This window comes from Hyperolius riggenbachi, chromosome 5, assembly GCF_040937935.1.
Source record: "Hyperolius riggenbachi isolate aHypRig1 chromosome 5, aHypRig1.pri, whole genome shotgun sequence".
Lineage (NCBI taxonomy): Eukaryota > Metazoa > Chordata > Amphibia > Anura > Hyperoliidae > Hyperolius > Hyperolius riggenbachi.
The window spans coordinates 398,982,654-399,000,620 of record NC_090650.1 but is presented as its reverse complement, the minus strand read 5'-3'; the positions used below and the strand labels follow the sequence as shown (position 1 = coordinate 399,000,620).

Sequence of the window (17,967 nt, the reverse complement as noted above, 5' to 3'; positions counted from 1 at the left end):
ATGAATATTACACACTTACCTCGCTGTCAGTTCCTCACAGAAGCTCACCATTTTCTTCTAACAACAATCCCTTCCAATTCTGTTTTGTCAGAACTGAAATATATCAGTTGCTGTCAGTTACAGATGAAAGGACAACTGATGTGCAATATCCATGTTTCCTTATGGCTCAAGTGGGCGATATTACAGTTTAAGGCTACTTTCACACCAAGACGTTGCGTTTTAAAGGAGACGTTATGGTCGCATAACGTGCCCTTAACGCAACGCCTGGAGGTGTTGGATGTGGACATCAGAGCAAGCCGCGTTGTGCAGCTCACTCTGGCGTCCGTGATGCCGTGATGCGTACTATTGGACGTATGCGGCATCACGTGGTCCCGCCAGCCAATCGCCGCACAGAGCTGCCGCTCCAGGAAGTAAACACTGCACACGTCACGAAGTGCAGTGAATATTAATTAGCCATGTGCCTGGCCACTCTCCCCAACATTACTGAGCATGTGCAAGCAGTCTAACGCGGCTTAGCCGTGTATAACGTACTGCATGCAGTATTTTCTCTTGACGTCTTGCGTTACAATGTAACGCAACGTGGGCACTGTGAACAGCCCATTGATTTTTCATCACTGTGCGGTGGGGCTGCGTAACAGGCTGCTCTAACGTGCACCTGTAACGTCCCACTGTGAAAGCAGCCTAACAGTGTGCTGGTAAGGAAGCTTTTACAGGGTCATGGCCATTTATTTAAAATGGAGTATGAAGAATTCCATTGATCACAGTAGACAAACAGGATGTGGGAGAGGAGAAAGACATAGATGAGTAGACTATACAGGAGGTAAGTATGGACTGTGTATGTTTATTTTGACTTTTAATTTTCAGTTCAGGTTTGCTTTAACCACTTCGCGTCCAGACCTTGTTTCCCTCTTATGGACCAGAGAAGTTTGACATTTTAGCTATGTCCTTATTTAATCAGCAATAACGTTATCCCTACTTATGACACCTAAATGAAATATATATCATCATATAACTAAGCTTTCAATTGCATGGCATTTTTTTCCCTCAAACAATTTTGTTTTCTATTCATTTTAAGAGGAAAAAATAGAAAAACGCATTATTTCTCAGTTTCACCAATTCCAGTTTAAAAATAAAAAAGTGCTATTGTAAATAAAAAACACACATTTTGTTTGGTTATTTCTACTGTTTATCCTTAAAGAGACACTGAAGTGAAAAAAAATATGATATAGTGAATTGGTTATGTACTATGAATAATTACTAGAAGATTAGCAGCAAAGAAAATATTCTCATACTTTTATTTTCAGGTATATAGTGTTTTTTCTAACATTGCATGATTCTATAATATGTGCAGATTACACAACACTCAGCATTTAAAATGAGTCTTTCAGAGCAGTCTGTGAAGTAATGACCTCTCCTCTAGCAGAGAAAAAGTAAACAGTTCACTTACAGTTGAGATAATAAAAGTCAGATAACAGCCCTCTCCATGACTAAGACTTAAGGCCCATACACACGTCGGATTTTTGCGAACGACCCCTCGTTTGAACGTTCCATTGTTCCGTCGTTCGCACGTCAAATCCGGCGTGTGTACAGACTATCGTTCGGGTGATAAGACTGGTTTTCAGCGATCCCAGTCTTATCACCCGAACAATAGTCTGTACACACGCCGGATTTGACGTGCGAACGACGGAACGATGGAACGTTCAAACGACGGGTCGTTCGCAAAAATCCGACGTGTGTATGGTCCTTTAGTCGTAGAGTTAATGGCTTGTTTGCATAGAGATAACAACTGGAGTTTCTTAACTCTTCCTGTACTGGAAACAATTAGACTGATGTATCTGATCTTAATGTTTTATTTCTTAGCTGTACTACACATACAAATCATAATATCATAATTTTTTTTCCGCTTCAGTGTCTCTTTAAGTTCCTGTCACAATTTATGGTGAAGATAATTGATTCTGAAATAATGCCACAGTGTGTATTTTTCACAATGAACTGAGAAAATAAAAATGTTTTTAATAGTAAAAATCAATCTTATTGGCTCAGGGAACATATATTCCCTTTCACTAATTAGTGCTGCGGTAGATAGTGCCGGGAGGTGTGCACATAAGCAAGCCCAATTGTGCACAGCTGTGTTTCAGCTACACGACTTATATCTACGTCCTCGTGGCTTAGATGAAGTCACAGAGGACGTAGATATACTGTAGTTGTGGAAAAAGTGGTGCAGGCACAGAGATGCCTGGCAAATGCTGCAGGCACAGAGATGCCTGGCAATGAATGGAGAAGCATGCTCCCGTGTACTCTAGGCCCAGTTCATTTCAATGTAGTGACTGCAGCTTCTCATACAGGAGTCTGCCCCTCTCTAGGCATTGCTGGGTGGGCAGAAGGCAGTTGGGTCCACATCCCTCATTCAATAGAAGGATTGCAACTTGCAGCTTTTTCTACTGAACAAATCAGCCTCAGTGACTGTTTACAGAAAGTGGCTGATCAGCAGGAAAGTTCAGCGCTTGGCATCGCTCAGCCTCGCTAGCCTGCCCTTTGCCGCAGCACAAATTAATTTAGACTAATTAAGGCAGAAACAGGCATAAGCGGAAAGCTTCAAAGATCAAATCTAACTCATTAGTGACTAATCTGGATTATCTATTACTTCCTGTTATTTTATTATGAACACATCGGGCCTAATTTACTAACCCATCTCCGAGTATCCCTGGTGGGGGGATCAGAACTGATCCGCAAAGCTGGGCTGGATTTTTCGTTTTTCATTTGTCTGCTGTTTCATAGCAAAAGGTCATCAGCGAGGAGTGATCTGCAGACATTTCTGAGCACTCGTGTAATGTCACCTGACAATAGCAATGGTGAAGGCTCTAACAGACACCTGGGTCATATCAGAATTGAGCTGAATGGTTAATAAATTAGCAGTTGCATGATTGCCCCCATGTGAGGCAACTGCAGTCAGAACCTAAAGGGCCACTATTGCGAAAATTGTACAATTTAACCACTTCACCACTGAGGGGTTTTACCCCTTGAACACCAGAGCAATTTTCACCTTTCAGCGCTCCTTCCATTAATTCGTCTATAACTTTATTATTACTTATCGCAATGAAATGAACTATATCTTGTTTTTTCCGCCACCAATTAGGCTTTCTTTAGGTGGGACATTATGCCAAGAATTATTTTATTCTAAATGTGTTTTAATGGGAAAATAGGAAAAAATGTGGGAAAAAATTATTACTTTTCAGTTTTCGGCCATTATCGTTTTTAAATAAAGCATGCTACTGTAATTAAAACCCATGAAATGTATTTAACCATTTGTCCCGGTTATAAAACCATTTAAATTATGTCCCTATCACAATGTTTGGCGACAATATTTTATTTGGAAATAAAGGTGCATTTTTTTCAGTTTTGCGTCCATCCCTAATTACAAACCCATAGTTTATAAAGTAACAGTGTTATACCCTCTTGACATAAATATTTAAAAAGTTCAGTCCCTAAGGTAACTATTTATGTTTTTTTTTTTATTGTATTTTTTTTTTTTAATTACAAAAAAAAAATAAAAAAATTGGGGAGTGTGGGAGGTAATGAGTTAATTTATTGTGTAAATGTAATGTTTGTTTATGTAAAATGCTTTTAGGGTGTAGTTTACTAATTGGCCACAAGATGGCCACAGTGTGTTTGTTTACATGCGACCTGTAAGCGTCCTTCCGGATGCTTACAGGAAGCAGTAGGAGGCTGGAGAATCACAATGATCGCGCTGTTTCTAATAGAAGCAGCGCGATCATTGCGGGGGCTTAGATCAACGAACGGGAATGGATTTTCCCGTTCATTGATCTCCGTGCGAGCAGGCGGCGGCGTGCACGAGCGGCGGTGCGCGAGCACGAGCGGCGGGAGCGCGGACAGCGGCGGTAGCGCGGAAGGTACGGATTTCTCCGTCCCTGGTTTTTTAGGGGGGAAAAAAGGGACGGAGAAATTCGTACCGCGGGGGGTAAAGTGGTTAAAGTACATGTAAACAAATATAAAGAAGAAGTACGGTACATTTTTCCATGAGGAAACTGAGGACTGGTGCACACAAAGAGCGCTTCTGAGCGTTTTTTAAAACGCTTTCGGGGGGAAAACCGATTGGCTAATGTTAATCAATGGGCTGGTGCACACCAGAGTAGTTTGCTTTTCCCTCAAACGCAAACTCGGGTCCTGCTGCATTTTTGAGATTTCTGAAGAGTTTGTTTCTGCCTCAATGTAAAAGTATAGGAAAGTGGAAAACTGTAATCAGTTTTATAAGCCATACATAACTTTTTTTCTTCATAGGTTTTATGTTTTTTACTTATTAATATCACTTTCCAATAAAGTAAGCAGGGAGTTTAGGCTTCACAGTCAGATAATCCAGATGGTTGTTTCTGTCATGTCAGAACAGATCCGGGTGTAATTTATAGCTTAGCTGGGGATTACTGAATCTGTCTCATATGGAAACTGTAAATGCAGATGCATATGGGTCAGGCTGGAGGTGTGTGTGGTAAGCACAGATTTTAGGTTATCTCCTCTGATGTATATGGTGATAGCCAGAAAATAATCTTAGCGTGAGAGAGGCTTAAAGTGTACCTGAGATGAATGATATAAAAGTTGTATACATCCCCGCAGGGGCGTAACAAGGTCCCACCGGGATCCCCTGCAGATTCACTAAGCGCACCCCCCCCGGGGCCCGCTTGGCTGGAGGGGTCGCAGCATGAGGGGAAGGCCATGGCCTCTCTCCAGCGTGGATGTTCCTCTCTCTAGCGTATTGACGCGACTTCAGGTCAGACACTACAGGGAGAAACGTCTACACTGGAGCGCACGGAAGGTATGTATCTGCCGCTGCCCGCCGCCTGCATACACAAACTATTCAACGCTGGAGGGGAGCACAGAGGGGAGATCCCAAAGTGAGGGAGGGGGGACCGTCCCCCCTCCATGCTGAGTGTGGCCATAGCTGTCCCCTCATGCTGTGACCCCTCCAGCCCCCCAAACCAGCCCCAAGTGGGCCCCCGTGGGGGCAGGGCTGCAGGGCTGCAGGCCCTATTGTTATGCCAGTGATCCCTGGGGCTTCCTTCAGCCCTTTCTGCACCGATCGCTCCCATGCCATCTTCCTCCGCCTCCTCCTTCTCCCGGTAGAAGCCCTGTAAGTTTAGCCAGTTGTACTGCGCAAAGCTCTCTCTGCTACAGGAGCGTGGCAGGGCGTGTGCATGTGGGTGGGCCGTGCATGCACAGTATGCCTCGACTGGACAGGCTAACTGGGCTTCTACTGGAAGAATGAGGAGGTGGAAGACGGTGGCGTAGGAGTGATCGGTGTGTGTGTGTGTGTGGGGGGGGGGGGCTGAAGGAAGCCCCAGGGATGTATAAAACTTTTATATCATTCGTCTCAGGTTTCCTTTAATTAAAATTTCATTGTTGAGTGTAAATCTTAAAGTACACCTGAAGTGGGAGGAATATGGAGGCTGACATAGTGAATTCCTTTTTTAACAATACCAGTTGCCTGTCAGTCCTGCTGATATCTTTGGCTGCAATAGTGTTTGAATCACACACCTGAAATGAGCATGTTGCTGATCCAGTCAGAGCACTTGATCTGCTACATGCTTGTTTAGGGGCTATGGCTAAATGTATTCAAAGCAGAGAAATAAAAAAAGACAGCCAGTGCATTGTTCAAAAGGAAATACTGTAAATGTCAGCCTTCATACTCTTCTCACGTCAGGTTTCCTTTAACCAGTTCACCCCTAATGGGTTTTGCCCCGTATGGACCAGAGCAATTTTCACATTTCAGTGCTCCTCCCTTTCATTCACCAATAACTGTATCACTACTTATAACAACAAAATGATCTAGATCTTGGCCTCAATTCACTAAGATCATGCTGGAGATAAGGCAAGAGGAAACGTACCTCCACACAGTGAGAGAGTTATCTTATCTCTCCATTCCTTAAGTTGCCTCTTTTGTAGTTCAGTTACCTCCTCTGTAGTTAAGTTACCTACTCTGTAGTTAAGTTACCTCTTCTGTAGTTATTTTCAGAATTCTGGAGTTATTTTAAGGATTGAAGAGTTAACTTTAGAGATCTCACTTTAACTTAAAGACAGAAGAGTTAACTTTAGGTTTGCCTAAGGTAAAATATTTCCTGAATACTACGCGCCTTATCACCATGGTGATAACTCTAGAAACGTTATTAAAGACAGGAGATATGCTTAGTGAATTGAAGCCAAGCTTTTTTTGCCAAGTACGTTTTGCAAATAATTATTTTATTCTAAATGCATTTCAATGGGAATAATAATTAAAAAAATGGAAAAAAAGATTATTTCTCAGCTTACGGCCATTACAGTTTTAAACTAAAACATGCTACTGTGGATAAAACCCACACATTTTATTTGCCCATGTGTGCCGGTTATTACAACGTTTAAAGTATGTCCCTAGTACAATGTACGGAGACAATATTTTATTTGGAAATAAAAGTGTATTTTTGCCGTTTTGCATCCGTCACTAATTACAAGTCCATATTTGCAAAAATAACAGTAATATACCCTCTTTACATACATATTAAAGCGAAATATAACCCAGCATTTCATCTTTGCTCTAAAACCTTATTTACAGCATATTAAATGCAACCAGCATTTTTTTTTTTACTAGACCAGCATTCGAAGGGTTACACACAGAGCTTGAAAGTTTAGTGTAGTGAAATGTGGACGCATCCGAACTTTAGATAATGTTATCTTGTTTACTTAAATGTATCAAGTGAGGAATGTGACACATTCTCTGACTGTGGAGAAGCAGCTCAACACAGACAGAGAGTCAAAGCATGTGTTGGCTTCACTACATAATGAATAAAACCAGTTATTAATAAAATGCAAAGTCAGTTCACAAAGCAAAAAACTGTACTTTTGGGAACCTATAATATCTAAATGAATAATAATACTTATGTACAAATGCAAATATGATAACCGTATGGCATATAAAAAATAGGAAAACATGTCTTTATTGAATATTATGTCAGGGTTTTAAACCGCTTTAAAAAAGTTGAGTCCCTAAGATAACTATTTATGTAATTTTTTTTAAATGTCACTTTTTATTTTTTATAAGTGTTTTATTTTATTAACTATGGGAGGGGAGGTAAGGGTTTAATTATTGGGGTTTCTATGTATTTTTTTTTATTGCAATGTGTGTAGGTGTAATTTTACTATTTGGCCACTAGATGTACCCCCACTTTTATTCCTCGTGTGTACCAAACAGTAGACAGAGGAAGTAATGTGTGTACGCATAACTTTCTTTTTTGTCAGTGACCACCGGCATCTCATTGATGTTGGTGATCATTGATCACAGGCACTTAGATTGATGAATGGGAACTGTGTTCCCATTCACTGATCTGTGTACTAACGGGTGGCAAAATGAACCCGCGCGGCAGTGATTGCAGCGAGATGCTTATATCTACGCCCCTGGAGCTAAGATGAAGTCTCCGGGGGGTGTAGATATACTGTCGCTACAACATTAACCGGTTAAACCCTTAATTTAGGCTTGTGGGTTTTTTACGCATATTGTGCATAATCATAATTTACAATGCAGACAGTTTTGTACATAAACTTTTTCTGCATTATTACCTTACCTGGGTAGCTTGCAATGCTGACTTCTATATAGATGTGTATCTACATCTTGGCTTTTGACACTATTCCCTGCAATAGCCTCAATAGCCTGGTGCTGAAGCTGAGGATACAGGGACTAGGAGAAAATGTGTGTATGTGGGTAAATAACTGGTTAAGGCATAGAATGTAAAGGATGGTGGTAAACTGAACATACTCAGAATGGAAAACGGTTAGCAGTGGGGTACCGCATGGGTTAGTACTTAGTCAGTACTTGGTCCGATTATTTTCAACTTATTAATTAATGATTCAGGAGACATAATACAGAGTAATGTAGCCATCTTTGCATATGATACAAAATTGTAACGATTGTGGAGCTTTCTCCGTGATCAGCGCACAACGCGTGCGCTGACACGGCGGAAATCCTCCACAAGCGTATATTTGCAGGCACCCAGCAAAAGGTGCTACGCACCTGTAGAGGGAAATTCCTGTCGGCAGATGGCGCTGGGGAGTGCAGAGGAACCAATCCTCTGTACCTCCACAAGTGCCAGACAGGAATTGTACGAAGCACAGAACGCAATCGCAAGAGAGGCGATTGCGAATGAGAACGAGCAAAGGGACAGGTTGTATGTGTGTGCGCCAATCCAGTCGCCACCCCGCGACCGCGCACACACAACAGCAGATATGAAATAGGAACGCGATCGCGAGAGGTGCGATCGCCAGACGTGACACAAGGCAGATCAGGACAGAATACGAGGTTAGCAAAGGCACAGCAAATAATACAATGAGGAGATACGGAAAATAACAAACGCTAGCTAACCGTGAACACCGCACTCATTCGCAACAGTGTACGCGGTTATGCGCGGTCTCCACGTGTTAAGCACAATAGAGACAAGCACGCCTAACTAACCATTAACAGACAAACATGAAACAGAGGACGCGAGCGCTTGCTTAACGGTTACCTCACCGAGCCTCCAGCAAGCGTAGCAGACAAGACAGACACACGAAAACAGGGACAAGCGAGAGATAGGATCCACAGCACTAGCGAAAAGTGGCTAGCGCGATCCAGGTACAGAGTAGCAGAACAGAAGGATGACAGCGCTAGCGAAAAGTAGCTAGCGCGATCCCAGAAGACAGAACAGAAGGATCCCCAGCGCTAGCGAAAAGTAGCTAGCGCGATCCCAGAAGACAGAACAGAAGGATCCCCAGCGCTAGCGAAAAGTAGCTAGCGCGATCCCAGGAGACAGAACAGAAGAGATAGCTGGTAGCAACCGCTGCACCAGCTATACTCCAAGAACAGAGATCAGAACCATTTCCTGTCGACCACCTTTGGGACAGGACAATGGCAGCAGGCAAGACAAGACAGAACAGGTAATACAGATAATACAATCCAAACTGCACTAGGGAAATCTGCCTAGCGCAGATTCAGGAATTACTCTAAGTTGATGTTCAAACAGAGAGCAAGGCTGACACCCCACCAGGAGTGTTACATAGGACGAAATCCTTATGAACAGCGAAGCATTGTGGAAAAGACATAGTACTTATAGTACACGCCTCCAATGAATGTGGCCAGGCAATTTGCATGACAACGTATGCAAATTCCTCTGCAAGCACAAGCTGCAAAACTGACAGAAGCTCTTCTTTCCAGAGTCCTGCAGCATGCAAACCTACACAATGGTCAAAAGGCTGGCTGCCTGCACAGGCAGCTGAGCAAATCATCACAGTACCCCCCCTCCTCCAGGGTCAAATTCCAGACGACCCTCAAAACTGCTATTAGCAACAGACTCAAACTGAAGACTCATGAAGGTCGGGGTAGCCCGACAAGGTCCAATTCCAGAGTCAGTCCACCCGAAACCGACCTCATCGGAAACAGAAGCCACCGAAACATGCCCATCAGTACTACCAGTCTCAGTATAACACCCATCAGGACTGTGACTGCCAGAGAAGAAGCCATCGACACCCTCCAGACAATACCCACTACCTTCCAAGGAGCGTCCGAAAATACCAAACCTGCCACAATACCTGTTCGAAGTGTCCCTTACAACACAAAAGCCACCGTTGATCTTATCCAGGGGACCAAGCAAAATTTCTCCCGGAATCTCCCAGAACCTTTTGAAGTTCCACAGAGATCCCAAGAGGGCAGAACAATCACCAGGCTCACATGGAGAATTACCAAGAACCCCCATGGAACCAATGACAATTCCGGATTCAGAATTACGAGGACACCCATCAAGATCAAGACTTTCAGGGACCACTTCTGGGCATGCAAGCAGGCAGGCTAAATCAGAGCATGTCTCCACCGAGGAAGCATCTGAGTACGCTGGTAACCGAGGCACACTTGGGCTTTCTGGGTCACAGAGCACACTGGGGTACACCAGCACAGGAGAAACCTCAGGACATGTCGGGGAACTGCCAACCTCAGAGTCCGGCACGAGGAAACCAAAACCAGGACTGGGCAGAGAATCATCACGAGCAATGGTCTCAAGCACTGGACTTTCAAAAGAAGACTCGGATTCAAATTCGGAAATTTCTGTGACTGCAATATCATCATTGACTACACATGACTGACGCTCCACCAGAGCTGAAAAGGTAGCCAGCAAGGCAGCAATGCCTACGGAAGAGGGCAACACCTCAGAAGGACTTGGGAGACAGGAGACATCTCCTACAAGTTCTGCACCCTTTGGGAGGAACTCGGAGACCTCCAGAACATCAATTTTCAAGTTTTCTAGGAAGGATTCTGAACTATCCATGTTACAGGGCAAAACTGGAACTTTATTTTGTGGACAGGGCAGATGTCCCAGGAATGGTTCCACCATAACCTGAGACTGGATCTCATCATCATGAGGGGAATGTACAGGTATATTTACTGGAACACACACTGACTCCCTAACTTCATTCTCACTGTACCCAGAATTCTGTGTGGCAGTCAAACTAGCTTGTAACTCCAAAACTGCAGAAAAACAAGTAAAAATAGCAGCAATACCTAGACGAGCCTCTAGGGGCAGGGCAGGAGATATTGTACAAGGCAATGTTGACTCATCCAGAGTACAGGGTGGAGAGTCAAAACTTCCTTCAGAGCAAGAAAGGGACTCACAAATGTCAGTGTGATTGGACATCATATTGTTATTCATGGTACAGGGCAGGTTCAGAGAAAGCGTCTCTGAATAAGGCAAAGAGGGTTCAGCATCAGATTCGCAAAACCGAAGCGCTGTCTCACTCTTAGATTCGGCTACCAATGTCGAATCCGAGGAATCAGAACGCAAAACCTGCGAATCAAAATTCACTTTAGGTTGTGAAACTGACGCTTCTATAGCGCAAACCTCCGCGATCTGCGGAGCAGACTGCAAGGCATCTAGGACCGAAACGCTGGAGCAACTGTCCCCAGGCAACGGGCCCTTACAGGTGTGAACAGGGTGAGACAGAGACTCATCTGCAGAAGAAATAGTGACATCAACAGGACAAACTTTATTAGGCATATTAAATTTACTTTTGACGCTGCATAGTCGAGAACTTTTCCCCATAGCAGGGTCACAGACGGAAGATCTCAAAGATCTGTTTCTAAATGACAAAGGATCCCACACTCCTTGAGGAAACCGGCAGACTCATGCCGATCACAATCTGCAGGAACATCCGAGAAACAGGCATCAGATCGCACAGATTCAAACTGCACACTGTCAGGAGCGAATCCTTCAGGATTCGCACAGGAATCAACCACAGCGGCACACTCATTCATTTCAGATTGCACAAAGTCAAGACTCACATGCTTTACCCCAGAAAGGCAGGAACAATCATCCGACAACGATGTCTCTTTATTGGAATCAATTGGTTGGTGTGTGTGCAACTCATCCAAAATCGTTTGCCATACATAGATCACCAGATCCACATCATCCTTGTCACATTCATCGGAGTCAATAAGAAGGTACATAGAGTCAAGACAAGCATTCAAGACATCTTCGTTTTTTGCGATGTAAAAATCGCAAAAGGCTTTCCAATCAAAATCGAATTCCTCCAGCAAGGCCCCAACATCCCAGGAAGCAAATGGGGGTTCAAACAGGCCAGTATCCACATAATCTCCATAGGGTTGGAGTTCAGGAACAAGAACAGATTTTCTAACTGCTTTAATATAGTGTGCGATCCTACCTATAGCAGGATCCACATAAGCTTTGGATTGGGGCAAAAAAGCCGGAGACGGAACAACATCATTACAAACATCAATAGGAAGTGTTTTATTCCGATGCTTGCGTTTTTTAGTTTTTCTCTTTTTCGCCACTTTGCATGTCTGCTGTTTAAAACCTGAAGTGGCAACAGACACATTGAACTGATTGTCATACTGAAAAGTTTTGCATGGAAGGGTAAGATCAGCTGACTTATCAGCAGCTACACACTCAATCAGAGCAGGTGGTAAGCCAGGCAGTTTAAACCAGTGAGAGAATATCTCTGCAAGCAACTGATACAGATTACCATTCCAAGAATTGATTTTTAACAGATTATATGCCCAGGTGAACAAATCGTCTCATAGGCAAACAGAAGAGCCGACGTGGATCAGAAATCTGAAAGGTGGGATTCAGGCAAAACCTCACACATTCAGAAAGAAATTCCGCCTTGGTCTCTGAATTAAGCCTTTTAAAGCTCTTAAAGACACAGGACCCAAACTCGACAAAATCGTACAAATCGGAATTTCCGTCTACACTTGGATTTTGGGTTGGGCTGTTCATACTGTAACGATTGTGGAGCTTTCTCCGTGATCAGCGCACAACGCGTGCGCTGACACGGCGGAAATCCTCCACAAGCGTATATTTGCAGGCACCCAGCAAAAGGTGCTACGCACCTGTAGAGGGAAATTCCTGTCGGCAGATGGCGCTGGGGAGTGCAGAGGAACCAATCCTCTGTACCTCCACAAATGCCAGACAGGAATTGTACGAAGCACAGAACGCAATCGCAAGAGAGGCGATTGCGAATGAGAACGAGCAAAGGGACAGGTTGTATGTGTGTGCGCCAATCCAGTCGCCACCCCGCGACCGCGCACACACACAACAGCAGATATGAAATAGGAACGCAATCGCGAGAGGTGCGATCGCCAGACGTGACACAAGGCAGATCAGGACAGAATACGAGGTTAGCAAAGGCACAGCAAATAATACAATGAGGAGATACGGAAAATAACAAACGCTAGCTAACCGTGAACACCGCACTCATTCGCAACAGTGCACGCGGTTATGCGCGGTCTCCACGTGTTAAGCACAATAGAGACAAGCACGCCTAACTAACCATTAACAGACAAACATGAAACAGAGGACGCGAGCGCTTGCTTAACGGTTACCTCACCGAGCCTCCAGCAAGCGTAGCAGACAAGACAGACACACGAAAACAGGGACAAGCGAGAGATAGGATCCACAGCACTAGCGAAAAGTGGCTAGCGCGATCCAGGTACAGAGTAGCAGAACAGAAGGATGACAGCGCTAGCGAAAAGTAGCTAGCGCGATCCCAGAAGACAGAACAGAAGGATCCCCAGCGCTAGCGAAAAGTAGCTAGCGCGATCCCAGAAGACAGAACAGAAGGATCCCCAGCTCTAGCGAAAAGTAGCTAGCGCGATCCCAGAAGACAGAACAGAAGGATCCCCAGCGCTAGCGAAAAGTAGCTAGCGCGATCCCAGGAGACAGAACAGAAGAGATAGCTGGTAGCAACCGCTGCACCAGCTATACTCCAAGAACAGAGATCAGAACCATTTCCTGTCGACCACCTTTGGGACAGGACAATGGCAGCAGGCAAGACAAGACAGAACAGGCAATACAGATAATACAATCCAAACTGCACTAGGGAAATCTGCCTAGCGCAGATTCAGGAATTACTCTAAGTTGATGTTCAAACAGAGAGCAAGGCTGACACCCCACCAGGAGTGTTACATAGGACGAAATCCTTATGAACAGCGAAGCATTGTGGGAAAGACATAGTACTTATAGTACACGCCTCCAATGAATGTGGCCAGGCAATTTGCATGACAACGTATGCAAATTCCTCTGCAAGCACAAGCTGCAAAACTGACAGAAGCTCTTCTTTCCAGAGTCCTGCAGCATGCAAACCTACACAATGGTCAAAAGGCTGGCTGCCTGCACAGGCAGCTGAGCAAATCATCACAAAAATTATGCAGAATTTTCAACACTAAAGGTGGCCACACACGATTCAATAAAATGATCCGATTTTACAGCAATTCGATAAATATGATTGGATCTCCCGAAAAAAATCTAAAGCTTTTTTTTCATTCGACTGAAAAATCAATTTGGATTACCCGTTTTTTTTAGATTTTTATCAATCCGAAATGCTGGAAATGTTTCTTCAATTTTTCTAAAGATTGTATGGTGTGTGTGTCAATTTAGTAATACACAAACCCTAGCAATTTTCTCAGAATTTCCAATCATTTTTATCATAATTGGGAATAAATTAAACGTGTGTGGTACATTGGTCATATTTTTGAAATGTTACATTCAGTCAGAAAAATTTATTGCAATTCTTAAACACCTTAAAGAGACACTGAAGCGAAAAAAAAATGATGATATTATGATTTGTATGTGTAGCACAGCTAAGAAATAAAACATTAAGATCAGATACATCAGTCTAATTGTTTCCAGTACAGGAAGAGTTGAGAAACTCCAGTTGTTATCTCTATGCAAACAATCCATTAACTCTCTGACTAAGTTAGTTGTGGAGAGGGCTGTTATCTGACTTTTATTATCTCAACTGTAAGCGAACTGTTTACTCTTTCTCTGCTAGAGGAGAGTTCATTACTTCACAGACTGCTCTGAAAGAATCATTTTGAATGCTGAGTGTTGTGTAATCTGCACATATTATAGAATAATGCAATGTTAGAAAAAACACTATATACCTGAAAATAAAAGTATGAGAATATTTTCTTTGCTGCTAATCTTCTAGTAATTATTCATAGTACACAACCAATTCATTATATCATATATTTTTTTTCGCTTCAGTGTCTCTTTAAGACAGATAGTGACATATTACAACAGGATCTTGACAACATGGCCATTTGGGCAGGCAGATGGCAGGTGGAATTTAATGTTGATAAATGTAAAGTCATGCACCTTGGACGGACCAATGGTAGAGCACCATATAAAATAAGTGGCATACAGCTGGGAATATCAGACTTGGAGAAGGACTTGGGAATACTGGTTGATAACAAGTTAAGTAATCGTATACAATGCCAAGCAGCGTTTCTTGCTTTTGCGCTACTGCGCATGTGCAGCACATGGGCGCCCTTTGGGACAGGAGGAGGACAGGGCCAAGGGGGCGGGCGTGTGTGGTGCAAGCACGGTTGCAAGGGCCATGCGTGCGCATGCGCACTTACATGCAGCGGTGGTCACAGGGGAAGGGGGTTGTAAGTGAGGCCTAGAGCCGTTATGTTAACGGGCTTAGGTCTGCTAGTAATGAACATAAATTGAGTATCCTGAATAATATTGTACATTCTTCAATATAACGTTGTGTTGCCTCTTTAACAATGACAGATGTGGAAGGTTGAACAAGGGCTTTTAACTCTCACACTGAGGATGCCCTTTCTTATTTTAATCTATTAAATTAGCCAATAACTTGTCTCATCCTTCTTAAAAACGTTCTGCTTTACCTGACGGCCAGCCTGGCACGGTACTTCACGTCTGCTGTACTAAGAGGTAATCCAGTTAAAGAACCCAAGCTTAAAGCTAATGTTTAGCTGATGCACTTACATAACAGTGTAATGGGTAATATGGCTTTTAAAGCTGACCCAAGGTAATAACTATAAACTTTAGATCAAATAGCGATTTAGCCCAATTATTTGGCATCATTAGTAATTTAGCAGCATACCCAAACACATAAAAGACCTATTGATCCTGTGCAGAGTTCCTACCTAATTGCGCACATTTCAAAAACGATGGGCGCGGCATGAGCTGAAAAAAAAAATACGGTTGAATTGGCGCAGGAAATAGCTGTAGTAGAATAATGGTAAATTTACAAACATTCTACTACTTAATTTATATTTAAAAATATTGGTAATAATTGCCAAGATTTCTCTATGACCTATCCACTCCTTACTCTCACACTGAACCCCCCCCCCCCCGGGGGGTGCCTAACCTAAACACCTCCCCTCCCATAGGGGGGGGGGGGGCTAACCTAACCCCCCCCTCCCTTCCCAGTGGACAACTAACCTTAACCCCTCAAATCTTAAAGAGGAACTCCAGTGAAAATAATGTAATTAAAAAGTGCTTAATTTTTATAATAATTATGTATAAATTATTTAGTCAGTATTTGCCCGTTGTAAAAGCTTTCCTCTCCCTGATTTACATTCTGACATTTATCACATGGTGGCATTTTTACTGCTGGCAGGGGATGTCAGTGGAAGGAGATGCTACTTGCTTTTTGGCAAACAGCTGTTATTTCCCACAATGCAACAAGCCTCCCACAGTGTTATGTCTGAACCATGGTCCTGACCAGGGATGGGCTTTCAAGTAAGCAACTACTCGAATTCAAAATTAAAATGAGGCTTGATTGCCTCAGGCGTGAGTCCACTGGAGACGGAGTTAAATATAACTTTTATGTGACAAAAAGATCACACAGCATAAAATGAAACTATAATTTCAGGCTGACAGTCACTATCCGTATAGTACATTGCAGTAATACACCCCCACACACCAAAAAAAAGACAAGATAAAAAATATCAAGAGGTAATTAATTGTATGTGTAGTAGTAACAGTATATAGAGCTTTCCTGGTCTCTCATTCTTTTTTTCATTTAAGAGAAAATTGTAATGAAAATTATTTTCTACAATTTTTTTGTAGAAAATAAATTATTCCAAATGTAATTGCCAAGTTTCCAAAGGTTTGTTTTACAAAGGAGGCAGTATTTTGCGTATAAGCTCCCTCCCTAATATAGCCCCCTCCACAGTAGCCAGGTGTTCCACAGTACGAGTCAGCCCCACTCCCCATAGCCAGATGTGCCCCAGGATTATACAGCTGTGTCTCAAGAAGCCACTAGATGGGGTCATAGATATGAGACACTTCTATTGCCACACAGGAAGAGTCCCGGTCATTGCACCGCTGACACATTGCTTGCACGGCTCCACAAGCCAGGGGGCACAGGTAGTCCTGAGCAGCACACTCTGCACACCATGTTGCAGGGAATGGAGGGCACGGACACAGCAGGGTGCAAGCTGGTAGGAGCAGGATCACTTATGCTTCAAAGCCAGTAAAAAAAAACTGCTACACCATCCATTCTGCTCCACTTATGCTGAAAAATTAGGCTTATATGCAAGTATATCCAGTATTACACTGCTGTGCTACTGTGCTTTGTAGGGAGAGGGTCGTGGGGGGTGGGGGGGAGGTGTGTAGGCAAGTGTGTGTGTTTTCCTGAGCACACTGGGGTATTTGAATCCAAGGAGGAGGCACCATGCTAATTTTGCAGGGAGCGTGGGGTCTCCTGGGTTGTTACTGCACCCCGGCTCAAACTGACAATGTTTCACCCAGAAACTCTGTCATCATCAGGATGGGTAGGCAGTGTACCGGTTGTTATTTTACTGCTTACAGAGATGCACATATAAAGCTCTCGGGGGTTGACACCTGTGCTCAAGGCAGATCAATGCATCGGGGGTTAATAGACTATATCAGTCGGTTCAAAAATGGTCACATCCAGCCACACGTCTGTAAACTATTTTAGAAGAGTTACATGTACCATTAAACTCTATGTCTGTGATTTTTGAGGACTCTACTCCAACATCCTCATTAAAAAAGGATTAAGATTGTTAATCAGTGCGTATAAGACATTCATCTTTGATAAAGGGGGATAAGTAGGTTTGCTATGCAACTAAATTAACGTTAGCACATAATAGCTTTATTTTTCAGGGTACTCTGTACTTTACAATTCAGGGGGTGGCCATGGGCTCCAAATGCCCCCAGCCAGTACAAACCTGTACACTTGGGATGGGAACATCACTTTTTTGTGGGTTGAGCAGTTGGTGTTCCTGAGCCCGGTACTTTGCTAAAACAGATACATCGACGCTATCCTTATTATCTAGATGTTTAGACTGGTGCGATGTGTTCTCTGTCTGAGTTTATGTCTCTCCTATGATTATTATCTCTGGATTACTTATAATCAAAGTGAGTTTGATCTCACTTTTCCTATATTTTAAAATTCCTAGCTCCAGTGATGGAATTATATTGCTAACTCTCTGAAAAACAAAAAAAAAACATGGCTCAAACACAAATCTGCAACCCGTGCCCATCTCAGATCTACTTCAAAGGGTGCACCGTCTGGCCAGGCCAACAGATCTGCCAAAGGAGAGATAGTAGCACAGATGTGGGACATTTGAAATTGAGGCCAGTAATTTACATTTGTGACCCTTGGCAAGAGAGC

At 43.3% G+C, this 17,967-nt stretch overlaps 1 protein-coding gene across 3 annotated transcripts in view; it reads right to left on the bottom strand.

Moving 5' to 3' along the window:
- OXR1 (oxidation resistance 1) overlaps positions 1-17,967 on the bottom strand; it is a 546,053-nt gene that overhangs the window by 351,790 nt on the left and 176,296 nt on the right. The gene's annotated exons all lie outside the window — the stretch shown is intronic.